The sequence below is a fragment of the Urocitellus parryii genome (assembly GCF_045843805.1).
Source record: "Urocitellus parryii isolate mUroPar1 chromosome 13 unlocalized genomic scaffold, mUroPar1.hap1 SUPER_13_unloc_9, whole genome shotgun sequence".
Taxonomy (NCBI): Eukaryota; Metazoa; Chordata; class Mammalia; order Rodentia; family Sciuridae; genus Urocitellus; species Urocitellus parryii.
This window is the reverse complement of record NW_027551777.1, coordinates 384,098-397,780: the sequence shown is the minus strand read 5'-3', so window position 1 is coordinate 397,780 and position 13,683 is coordinate 384,098. Positions and strand designations below refer to the sequence as shown.

Genomic DNA, 13,683 nt, shown 5'->3' with positions numbered 1-13,683 from the left:
CTTCCCAGCAAGCACTTTCTCATCTGGACAGCTTTTCTCTGGCCAAGGATCCATCTTGGGCTGTCAGAGTCCTGTTTTAGGGGAAGTCGGCTTCCTCTGCCCTTCCCTCCCCTTCCTTCATTTCCGAAGTCAGTGCTAACTGGGTTGGAGCCATGGGGCCCTGCCCTCAGGTCTCCAGGGCTTTCTGCAACCCCAAAGACCCCAAGAACGGGAATGACACAAAAGGAATTAGAAACATCCTAGAATCCGTCGGCACAAAATCCACCCAGACAAAGGACACGAACCAGTCTGGCAGCCCCTCCAGTCCACATGTCCTCTGTCTTCTTGTAGGACCCCGTTGGCTTGGCGGTTGGTGAGTCCTAGGACAGGTTTTGCTTACGAAGTCCCCAGCATGTCCCCCCGGGGGCGGCTCTCTCCCCCAGCAGCTGGAGATGGAAGGGCTGGAAATGGATGCCTATGAATACATGCTCCTGAGATGGCTCCTTGACTGAAGGCAGCGGTGGGCAGGCACGGGGCTGTTAGTTCACCACGTGATAGTAGTAATTGCGCAGCCGCAGCTCCACTGCTACAAACCCGGGCCTTTTGTCCACCCTGGAAGGGGAAGAGACCAGGTGGGGGTCAAGGTGCCTGTGAAAAGCATTTTCCAAGCTGGGGCCTTCGCAGGTCCAGATTTCAAGCAGCTGCGCCCCCTGGTGGTCCCCTATGGTCTTTGCGCCCATCACTGGGTGATCCCCAGCCCGTGAGAAATAGATCCCATCTGATCCCACTCCAAACCTGCGGAACCCAAATCTACGTTTTTGCAAGATCCTGGGGGGATTCATGTCCACTTTGAAGTTAGTGAAAAGTTTTTACTAGAACTCAGAATCTTTTATACCCTAAGTTCTTGGAATTTCCTGGTGATGCCAGCAACATGTCTGAAGATACCTCACAGGTGAATGTGCTGCAGATAGGTAGTGTCTGACTCGATTTTCTTAAGTCCAAAAACATGGACATAGCTGCAACTCTCCTCCCCACATTCCTGCTGAACATGTATCAGTTTTCTGATAGGGGATGTTATATGGGTTCTTACTGAAACTTCCCCCATTTATTTGGTGCCCAGGATTGAACCCAGGGGTGCTTAACCACTGAATCACATCCCCAGCCTCCCTCCTACCCTTTCAAAGGCAGATCTTGATAAGTTGTGTAGTTAGATCCTTGTTAAGTTGCTGAGGCTGGCTTTGAACTTGCCCTCTCCTGCCTCAGCCTCCTAGCTGCTGGGATGACAGGAGAACATCACCAGGACCAGCAAAATTTCCCTCTTTTCATGGCTGAGACAAAGACCCAAGCATTCTCTATTGCAAATCTTAACAGGGCAAGGCCTTTCTTTGAGCCAATGAGGTGCTGAAGTAAGCAAAGTACGGGTTAAGGTTTTTTGCAATCTTGATCTCTAAAAAGACATTTACAGAGCTCGCTGACGTCCCTGGGTGGGCACGAACCACCAGCCTTCTGGTTAACAGTGGAACGTGCTAACCGGTTGTGCCACAGAGTAAAAAATTGGAGTTCATAACCCACTTGAATCAAATGTATGGAAGATGATATGTCATGAGCTTTGTAATGTTTTGAACAACCAATAAAAAAGGAATAGTGGAATTGAGAATATATTTTTCACTATTCAGTAATTATTTTACTTAGAACATATAAAAATGGATTTCTAAAGAAAGATTATTAAAAGTTTTATTGGATCAAATGGAAGTTTCAAGTTTTATTAGCAAAGAATAAAAAGACTAATAAGAATTGGTTTAAAAAAAAAAAACATTATAGCTGTCTCTGCTTTCCGTAATAGGAGCAGAGGTCATGGAACCCTTAGGAGTACAGTCCGACCACATGGAATTGGTTCCAGGACCCCCAAGGACACCAAAGTCCAAGGATGCTTGAATCCCTTCTACAAAATAGTATAGTATTTGCATATAACCTAGGCATGTCCTCCTGTATGTTTTAAATTGCCTCTAAATTACTTACAATATCTAATAGGATGTAAATTGTATTTACTATGGGAATAGTCAGACTTTATTGTTTAAGGAATAACAATAAGATTAAGAAGTCTGTACATGTTCAGTGCAGACATGATATTTTCCATCTATAGAAATCTGTTCTGCATTTGGCTGTACCTGTTAATGGGGAACCCCTGACATTGAGGGATGACTGTGTTTCTTACAACCTTGAGACTATCCTTGCTTAGAAGTTATTTTTCTCATTTTGCAATACTTTTCACTATAATGCAAGTGGTTAAAGTTGCCCAGTAGGTAAACTAGAACTTGAGGTTAAGCGGTATACAACTGTCCTCATTTAACCATTTTGACCCAAGACAGCTACAGTTCCACCTCGTTCAGTCTAGACACATGGGAACAACCACAGAACATGCCCAAGAACCAAGAGTCTCTATTATAAGAGCGGTTTCTGCAAAACCAAGATGAGTAGTTTTGTCAAATGGCATCAAAATAAATGGTACTGCCAATATCTTTGGAATAGCAAACATTTCAACAGCAGTTCCTGAGAAACTAATTGCCCTTCAAACCATGGCCTCTGGGTCCACAGATTGCTCTTAGAGAACATGACCTGTGGCTCCCAGGTGCCATTCAAGCTTTTTGAATGCACCTGAATTCTGCTCAGGGGCTGTGTGGGAGGTAATCAGGTAAGGAAAATACATTGCACCCAGAATTAGGGATTGAATTTTGACTCTGCCTGTGCTAGGTAGCCTGCGAATGTTATGTGATGACCCTGAGCCATGCTCTGCTGGACCCCTGACACTGAACCCATCTGTGATCAGGAGAATCTCCTAATACATTGTAGAACCAGGGGTGCTCTCAAATGGGGCAGCCAAGATTGCAGAAGCAAGGATCCCTTACGCCACCTAGTGGTCCATAAGATCATACCTCCTAGTGACACTGTAGACATTTGTATATGTAAACACATTCTATGTCATTAGCACAAAGACAAAAGTCACCCAGCAATGCATTCCTAGAACATGTCCATGTCACTAAGGGACATCTGATTGTATCTTAAAGAGGACAGTTCCTGGCCCTCCCCTATTGTTGTTTAGAAAAGGGCATATCTTGATGCATGACAAGGTAGAATTTGTGCTTCCTGTTCATGCCAAGTGATGCCATCATCCTCCATAGCTCTTGGGTAAGGTGCTAGCAGTATTGGGTACTCACTCGTAGGTGTAGGTCCAGCACAGGTTCATCAGGTCGTACATCTCTCTGGGACACCCTTGAGGGCACCCTATCCACTCTCCTTTCTCCAGCATGGCAGTAACTTCACTTCCTTTCATCCCCTAAGACATGCAAAATACACAGGAGCTTTTGAAACACAGTGTTAACCAACAAACCCAAATAACCACCTCACTGCCCAAGACACCAAAGAGTATGGGCTGTGTGGTGTCAGTTATATAAGTCACAAGCCAGGGGCATATCATTTATGAGGTTAGAAGTTAGATCCGGTACACAGATTAGGGGAAGAGCTATATGTGGGGAACAGGGAATGGGGTGTTATGGATTAGATACAATGTATCCCCCAAAAGCTCATGTGTGATACAATGCAAGAACTGTCAGAGGTGCAATGATTAGGTTATGAGAGTCCTAAACTACTCAAAGGGTTAATTCACCAATAGGGATTGCTTAGGTGTAACTGTAGGCAGGAAGGGTGGACCTAGGAGATAGGTCACTGGGGGTGTGCCTTTGAGGTTTATATTTTGTCCCTGGTGAGCAGAACTCTCTCTTTCTCTTTGCTCCTTGATTCCCATGTTCTGAGCTGCTTTCTTTCATCATGCTCTTTTGCCATGATGTTCTGCATCACCTTGGGCTCAGAGCTATGGAGTCAGCTATCTATGGACTGAAACCTCAGAAATGGTGAGCCCCAAATAAAATTTCCCTCCTCTATGTTGTTCTTTTCAGGTATTTTAATCACAGCGACAAAAACAAAACAACAACCACAAAAAGCTGATTATAACATGAGGATATTCTGGATTTCTGCTCTATTTCCTCATCTGGGGGCTGATTTCATGTGTGCTTCATTTGTGAAAACTCATTGAGCTGAATTTTACGATCTGTATACTTTTTGATATTACACTTTGATTAAAAAATCTGAGAAGTGTAAACAAACTGTAAATTTGTTACTGTCAATAGTCATTGTTTATATTTTAGCTCTAGTGAAACATGGTCTGGTTATTTTATGCATATCTATATGTGTGACACACCATGAAGAAAATACACCATTCCTTTCAGGTCTGTGTAAACTGAGGTCATGTTAATAACCACTGTCAAAAGGTAAGAAGAGACTCAGGGTGCCCAGAGTTCATGATTGTCAGGTTCTTGGGCAGATAATCTGGTGCTTATCCTTTCTATAAGCCACATAGTTTAGGAAGGAAGTGTGTAGACATGGATGACTCACTCGATAGGGCTTCTGCCCATAGGAGAAGAATTCCCACATCAGCAAACCGAAGCTCCACATGTCGCTTTTGCTGGAGAACTTGTAGTATTTGATGCATTCGGGGGCATACCACTTCACGGGCCACTTCCCGTGGGTCTGGGCCTGAACACAAAGCAGATGGAGAGAAAAGCCATGTGAACCAGGGTTTTATCCCCATTAGCGGAAACCTGGACACAAGCCAAGTGACCATCAGCAGACAGGTGGATTAACCAAATGTCATCTGCACAGACATTCATCTATTAAAAGGAAGGAGATTCTGATGCCTGCTACAGCACGGGAGAAACCGACGAGCATCACATTAAACAAAATAGGACAGTCGCCACACAGCAAATATGGTATGATCCTGCTTACTCAGAAGGATCTAGAGAAGTCACATTCAGGAGATGTACAGGGGAGAGTCGGAAGTAGTTTAATGGATACAGTTTCAGTTTTTAGATGTAGAGAGTTCTGAAGGTAAGTTGTACAACATGAGCACATGACCAAACAATGCACTTAAAAATGGTTAAGTGGTAAATTTTATGTTACATGCATTTTAACACAATTTTTAAAATGGAGAAGAGTATGACTCACACAATGCTCTGTGCATGTGTGTGTATGTGTGTGTATATTTGGAATGAAAAGACAATTTTTTTTGGTGATATTGGGGATTGACCATAGGCCTTCATGAATGCCAGGTAAGCACTCTACCATGTCCTTAGCTCTGAAATGAATTTTAAAATCCTATGAAATCTTAAAACTTTAAGCACTAATTTTAGATTTAAATATATATTTTTAAGAATTGGTTGAGTCAAACTCTCAAACTGCTCACTCCTTTTTCTCTTTTCTTGTCTTTTTCTTTCACCTCTTGGCTGCACACGGCTTCACAGAACATGAAGTTGGCAATGGACCAGCCAAGCCTGAGTGTCAGGTCAAGGTTGCATGCCAACACCGGGCTGCTCACAAGCATATTCAACTAAAACTATGTTTTGGTCTGTAGTTTTAAGCCAATGCTAATTATTTTAGCATAGGCTATTTGCTGTGCCATTTAAAAAATGGAAATTAAATGCTTTAAACTTCCTAATTAAAAAAAAATCCAGTAGTATTAAGAAGATCAAAACTGTGCATAGGGAAGCCCTGGAGGGTTTGGGATTAGTATGGTACACTGTTGAGTCTTGTTATCTCTCCCTGATGTTCCCTTTCATATGAACAAAATCTCCCTGGGGTGGTGAGAGGGACATGATCTCAGTGAAAATTGATTTCATTTCACTGATGTAGGTCAGCAGTAGCAATCTGGGGATGTCACTATGGAGATGGTAGGATACCCTTAGACTTCTCAAAATTACACAACCAACTATACTGCTGTCTAAATCATGTGATGCATTATTTTTACATTTTCTGATTTTCAATGTTGTGAACCATGTAGTCAGGTGTGCTAATTCAAGCTCATTTTGAATTTTGAACCAATAACAAGGTAAACCTTTAACACATCCTAAACATGCTGAAAAGTCAGTCTCTCTCCATTACTAGCTCCAGCTTCTGTACGGATACAAGCAACTTTGATAGGATCTGGTGTATCTTTCAAGAACAAGCTAGATACAAGCATAAGCGGGTAATATGTATTTTTTGGTAATAAAACTAGGGCATGTGTATTCTGTACCTTACTTTTAATTTCCCTACTTAACCATGCATCTTGGACACAGCTCTAGATTGACACGTGCAAAATAATGTTACTTCTGAAAGTTGCAGTGTGTGCTTCCTAAGAAGCTCTCAGGACTCATGGAGCCAGATTCCTACTGAGAGGACATAAGATGGTTTCCAGGGATTTGCTGTTACAGATCCGATCCTGCTAGAGTGCACAACACTGAGTGTTTATGTTTGCCCTTGTGGGGAGCTGTGGATCTAGGGCACTGTGAATACAGCTGTGACACCACCCAGAGCAGGCTGCCATGTGTGGCTCCCCAGGCACTGGGGAGCTCATGTGCCTCCATTCCTATTATTTCTCTGTGATCTGACTTAACTCTTGATTCTTTTATGTTTTATTTTGCCAGCTTTATGGCCTCCTGAACTCGATTATTAGAATAAATATAAATTTTCTTAAAAAGCCTCCCTATCTCTATCTTTTCAGTGGTGTTGGGTCCTTTCTCACTGCTTCTAACAGGGTCCTTACTTCTGAGTATCCTCCTTTTTCTCCTTCTCTGATTCTCAGAGATCTGCTGGTTTGCTCCTCAACTGTACATTAATATCTAATATCTGTGGAAGTTTTAAAATTGACCACCAGTTGTATGTTGCTCTTCCTCTCAAGGGACCCATCCAAGCACAAGCAGGTTACTAGATCTTTGCAGAAAGCTTCAAAGATTAAAAGAGAATGAATCAAAACAGAAAAGAAAAGCAACTTACAAGGAACAGACTCTGCAGGGAAAACAAAATAGAAAACCTGTCAACATTCCCCATCATGGGAATCTGTCCATCCTGTCCCTTGAATCTGGGTGAGCTATGGCTGCAGTGACCAACAGAAGCAGGGAAAAATGACCCTGCTTCCTGTAGCCGCCATGCTGCAAGGAAGCCCAAGGGCCACAAGGAGGCACTACACAGAAGCGTGCTGGCCCACAGCCCAGTGGAGGTCCCAGGCCACAGGCTGTGGTCAGTCAGTCTCTAGCTGTACAAATGAGCACAATGGAGATGGATCCCCAGCTCCTTTAGTAAACTGAGTCACTGGGCGGGGCAGAAACACCCTGTCCCCACTGAGCCCAACCAGTTTAGTATCAGTAAAGGGGTGCTGGTTGGTCTTTCCCTGCACTGAGTTTGCAGTGGTCTTTCATGCAGCAGCAGTAGATACTGAGGACAGCATTCATATTCTGATGTGTATTTCTCCATGTCTTCCTTTAATACTTGTTCCCAACTGGCTGTCCTCTCTTCTATTAGCCATGGCATTCCAACTTGATGCCTGCTTTACAAGGCTCTTCCTTCTGCCGTATGTCCTAGTGCCCTTCCTTCCAGACTGCACTTTACTTTGCTGTTTCCCCTGGGCCTTCAGATGGGCTCCTGCTGACACCTGTCTCAGGTTGCTCAGGTCCTACCTGCACCCCAGTGGGCAGCTGCTTTATGAGCAATGGCACAAGGAGGGGGCTGTGTGGGAGCAGGTGCTAGTCACAAATACTCTCCCTGGGGCAGGCAAGTTCAATCAGTGCCTGCTTCTATTCCCAAGATAACTGACATCCGCCACCCCCTTGCCACCTCCTGGAGTCACGTACTGCCTCTCAGAAAAAGGGTGAATGGGTGGGAATTGTCCTCTAGGGGAACTTTTCTGATTACTGCAGGTGGTGCAGCTCAGGGAAGATTCCAAAGCAACCCCCTAACCTGTGTCTGGAGCCACCCCGTCCCCTGTGTTCTGCCACTCACTCATTGACCGTTCAGGGCACCTTCTCTATTTATGAGAACCCTGGACATTTCTAGGAACCCAAAGAGTCAATCCTTCTGTGACACTTGTCCCAATAACTTGATGACAAATCCTGTTACACTTTCCAGTTGGTCAACACAGACCCTCTGAATATGCTGTGACAGCATTCCTGTGAAGATGGGACTTGTTCCTTTCTTTTAGTTATCAGTTCATCTGAGGGCATGCAGAAGAGTGACAGTCAGGAGTGAAGTCACCTTGGCAAGCAGGAATGGTCATTGTGAAATTGATTTTTTAGGAAGTACAAACACATACTTAGGCCTGGTCATCACTTTATGTTTTCCTGAGAGTCCATCCTCAATTCTGCATAATTTCTGCCTTAACAAACCAAAGGGTATATTTCTTTTCTACTCTCACATAATTACCTTGATTTTTGATTTCCAGGATTTTATTATTTTTATTTCTTACACTTTAATTCTAATGGATACCAACAATTTCCACATATTTAGTGGGAAGACATGGGCCCTGATCTGGACATAGATGATGATTTGGGTGGAGATTATGGATTTATATGATATTTCTCATCTGCTTTCTTTGACATATGTGTAGATATGTGTACGTTAAAGGCTGTTTTGAAATAGATCCATACCAGATGCTCTGGAACAGTGTTCCATTAGATGTTATTAGATACACCGTGAATCAGGTTTGAGAAAAACAGCAGAGGAAAACCCTCTTCTGAGCATCAGTGTCAGTTAAATAAAAGGGCTTAGGGAAACCTAACAAGAATCAACCTGTCCAGTCCATAGTTTTCAAAGTTAATTTTGTGAAGGAACTCCATCCTTCTTTCTCAAAACAAATTATTGAGTATTGTTTCATGGAACATAATTCAAAAGAGACTAATTTGAGTAAATCTCAAGGTGTGACATATTTGAGTATTTCCATTTAAAAAATAGAATCAAAGTTTTTTTTAAAAGAATATTTTTTAGTTGAGATGGACACAATACATTTATTGGTTTATTCATTTGTTTATGTGGTGCTGAGGATCAAACCCAGGGCCTCACATGTGCTAGGTAAGTGCTCTACCAATGAGCTACAACCCCAGCCCCTAGAATCAGAGTTTGATAAGAAAATTTTGGCATGGTTACTAGGGAATCTTCTTCTTAAAATCCTACTGTAATAAAATAAAGAAGAGGTTGATTTACCTCTGGGCTTTTGACAACCTGCTGTTCTGAACATCAGGGACTCATTCCTACCTTGTAGTAGTTTTCATCTGCTTGCAGTGCTTTGGAAAGCCCAAAGTCGCTGATCTTCGCATAATGTTGAGTGACCAGCAATATGTTTCTTGCAGCCAGATCTCTGTGCACAAAATTGCACTCCTCCAAATATTTCATTCCCATGGAAACCTGATGAACCAGCTCTATGATGTTCTTATCCTTGACGTGCCTGAAAACCACAAGGCTGCTGTTAGGAACCATGGATAGTTACCCTCACTCCTGCTGCACACTGAAGATGAGACCCTTCATTCCCTAATCTTATACAGAGGCAGCAGAGGCAACCTTGTTAACATAACAGCACTTCCAGATGGAACTCCATTTTCCTGATATTCAATAGGTTTGATTTTCACAGCATGCTTTGAATTGCAAGGAAGGTAGCTTAAAGGTGTGGTCATATTCTGCCCAGCGAGGGCAGACTTCTTGTCCAAATCATCTGAGGGGCTGATTCTATTGCTAAACCAGAAGTGTGGGTAGAGAATGAGTAAAGGAGAACAAAAATGGGTGGATTACAGATTATCTCTAAGTAGCTGGACCCTGAGACTGTGCCTCCTCTCTGGAGGTTTCTGAGCATCGACTACCGTGGGAAGGTGCAAAGGGCGAGGTTTCCCATAGAACTCAGGCTGTTCTGGGGTCAGCAGGGGCCCTGCCCATCCAGGCACAGCATCTTGGCCTCTGGGCCCATTGCCATACCTGTTCTGCTGCAGATACTTGTTGAGCGGACCAAGCTCTGCCATCTCCATAACCAGCATCCAGGACTCTGCTTCACAGATGCCGATCATGCACATGATGTAGGGGTTGTCGAGCTGCTGCATGACATTTGCTTCTGCTAATAGTTCATTCTTCAGGGCTGGGTCATTGGCCTCATTTTTCAGGATTTTCACAGCCACTGTTTTCACCACTCTGAAAAACAGGGCATAACCTGTAGGGAACTTTCCAGAATGACTCCTGTCTACAAAACTACCTTCCATGAAGCATGATTCCTATGCAGAAGTGATTTTATGCAAATACCTACAACAGCCAGGCATGGTGGCTCATGCCTGTCATCCCAGTGGCCTGGGAGGTTGAGGCAGGAAGACTGCAAGTTAAAAGCCAGCCTCAGCAACTTAGTGAGACCCTAAGCAACTTAGCAAGACCCTGTCTCAGAATAAAATGTTAAAAAAGGTATGGGGATATAGCCCAGTGGTTGAGAGCCCCTGGGTTCAAACTCTGGTACAAAAAACAAAACAAAAAAATCTGTAACAGCGCACATCTTATAATGCCATGTGATGAATGCCTAGTCTTCTAACCATGCTCTTTTATTTTATAGATGATGAGAGTAACACCACATTACTTACAAATAATGGTAGGGGACCATGCTAAAGAATGCCCCAAACCAAGCAAAACCCCTAAATGGTAAAATATTTAAAGAGCATCTACATAAAACCAACCATAACATACATGGATTTCTGTAACATCTTGTGATTTACCAATCAAGATTATGTGATCATAAGATTCCTTTAATAGCAATGGAAAACAAATTTCTCAGTGCAGAATTATGAAACATACATTGTTAAAGCTCACAGTTGGAAAAAAATACTTTTTTTCCATCTGAAATTTGTTAATTTTAAGCAAGCTTCAACTTCGTTTGCAGAAATTAAGATTTTTTTAATATTATAACAAAAAGCACCACCTAGATCATGTTGAACTCCTGAAAATATTCTAATATAGTGAGGCCTCAATAAAATAATAGAACTTAATTGTACGTGATTTGAAAAACTGCACCTCTCTGTGATACAATTCCCAGGAGTATGGGAAGTTTCTTGTTGAGCCCCCAAACTGAAGAATAAAAAGAGAACTATCCAATAAACTAGATCAAAAAAGAACAGGAGACTCATTCTGACACACTAGAGAGAAAAGCACTTGTAACTTCGGTGAATGTCAGTAGTTGACCATGGTGGTTGCTTTCATACAGATAGGTTCAGAACATTACATCACCCCAGAAAACTCCCTGGACCCTCCTGAGGACATGGAGTTACCCCTTTATGCCTTCTCTACACAGCTGATTATTTTGCTTTTCACATTTGGGTCTACTACCCATTGGGAACTGGTTTTGTGTATGATGTGAGGCAGGGGTCAAAATTAAGAAGTGAAAATCTTTCAACTCTTGCAAATGTTTAAGGAAGAAACAACAAACTCTTCCAGAAAAAAAATATTAGATGAAGGAAACTCCCCAACTCATTTTGAGGCCAGCATTACTCTGATGCCAAAAATCAGATAATTACGAGAAAAGAAAACAAATTGACTGAGATCCTTCATGAACACAGATGTAAAAATTCTAAGAGAAATATTAATACACTAAGTTCAGTAACTTATGAAAATATATAATGAACAAATAACAAACAAGGAGAGTTTATTCCAGGAATTCAAGGTGCGTTTAACCTTTGAAAGCCAATCAGTGTCATCCACCATATAAACACAATAAAGGAGACAGGCCATATGGTGATCTCAGTGGAGGGACAGTGTTCAGCAAAATTCGGCATACATTCATTCTTAGAGAAAACTCTGAGAAGTGCAGGAATAAGAGAACACTTCTTTATTCTGATAGAGAGTAGCTAAAACCTATAGCTAACATCATTCCTAATGGTAAAATATAGGAAGTTTTCTCTGTTGGATCAGTGGCCAGGCTACTGCCCCCTTTTATCAAGCATTGCTTTACAGTTCCTGATTAATACATAAGACACACACAAACACAAGGATTGGACAGGAAGGAACAAAACTGTGATTATTCATTATTCACGGAAGGATGGCTGTGCTTACTGACTAGAAGGCTCAGTATGGTGAAGATGTTATTTGCCCCAAATTAACCTAGAGAGCCTCTTCCCTCCCCACACCTTCTAGTGGAAATTATGTACCTATGTCTATGTTAATACTTAATTAAGCAAGGAATTTAAATATGGCCAACTATAACAAGTTGAAAAAATGTGTGCCTAAATACATGAAAATTAATATTCAGTTTAAAAAAAAGATAGTGATTATATACATATATAAAAATAAGCATCATGGACAATGTGTATATATATATATATATATATATATATATATATATATATATACACATATGTGTATATACATATATATACCCCATACACATATGCTATGCATATGTACACACATATGGTAAATGCACATGAATATACATACACATATGTAGGGGCAGCCTCAGAAGCAAGGGTTTCTGTGTGTGCTTTTGCCTATATGTTTTTCTTTTTTCATTTACATTGCTGGGGATAAACCGAGGGCCTCTCATATGCTAGGCAAGCTTCAGCCCTAGTCCTAATCTATATTTTTGATCTTTGAATCATGCAAATTACCTACTCAAGAAAACATCACTTTTACCAAAATTTCTTCCATCGCAAATAGAATGAAACAATGAACCCTATCAAACCTGTATTAGTGTTTTTACCTATCTGAAGAGAGGGTTTGTCTCAAAGGACTTTAGAAATCAGTATTTTTATGGGACATTCTATGTGTGATTCCTTCTAAAGATCAAGTAAGATGCAAAGTCATTTTAGTAATGTAGGAATTTTAACTGATTTATGGTACATTGTGATTTTCAATTATACCAGAAAGAAAAAAAATACAAATTGTCCTAATGGTATTTGGAATTAAGAATTTTCTAGGTAAGAAAATTGAGACACATTATAAAATTCCCCCAAATAAGCGAGAACACCATACTGTTGTTTTATTTAAATAAGATAATTCATGTGCGTATACAGGTGCATATTAAACTTCAAAAAAATACAAATAACTAAGTGTAGTTAAGAGTGGTCGTGTTTGGGTATGAATATGCTGTTCTCACGCATTTGCTTATTTCCATTCCCCGATTTTCTATAAGGCATATGTACTAAAACTGAAATAGTTCCTACACCCATAGTTAGTACATATAATGGATGCTCTCATTATAAGAATACCAGAAATAAACAAACTTTATAATGTATAAAGAACTCAGCCATGTCAGGCTGGATCTTAAGTTCAGGACTAAACGAATATCATAGATGTATTCTTAGAAGTTTCTAGAATGTTTGCTCATGGGGTGAGGATGATAGCATAATGGAGCACCGCTACTTACTTTTTCATTTGGTAGTAGCCCTTTTTCACCGTCCCGAAGTTACCAGAGCCCAGTTCCTTGTCCTCTAGAGTGAGCAGGTTTCGGTCCAGGGAGACCTCCTTGGGCCTGATCTCCTCAGGGTCCGCATAGGGGCTCTCGTACACCTCTGTGTCCATGGGCATGGCTTCTATCTGGGGACCTGCAACACAGTCCGGAAACACAACCCTGAGGTGGGATTCCCTGTGAGGGTCACTCCTTTGGTCGCTGTGGGAACGTAGGGTGTGACAGAGAACTGAAGGCAGGGCCGGGAGGCATCAGGAAAGGGTCCTCAACCCCAGATGGAACAGTGGGCTGTGGTGGCTTTAAATTAGGTCTGATAGTGATGGGACATCCTTCCTGCTGAGAGGTGCAGCCTAGGTCACCGCTCCTTGGTGGCCTTTACAGCTGTGTCAACCAGTAGAGCGCAGGAGAAGTGATGCGTG

At 41.9% G+C, this 13,683-nt stretch overlaps 1 pseudogene; it reads right to left on the bottom strand.

The window, feature by feature from the left end:
* Positions 1–518: 518 nt before the first annotated feature.
* Positions 519–13,683, bottom strand: part of LOC144251483 (tyrosine-protein kinase SYK-like) — a 45,401-nt pseudogene continuing 32,236 nt past the window's right edge.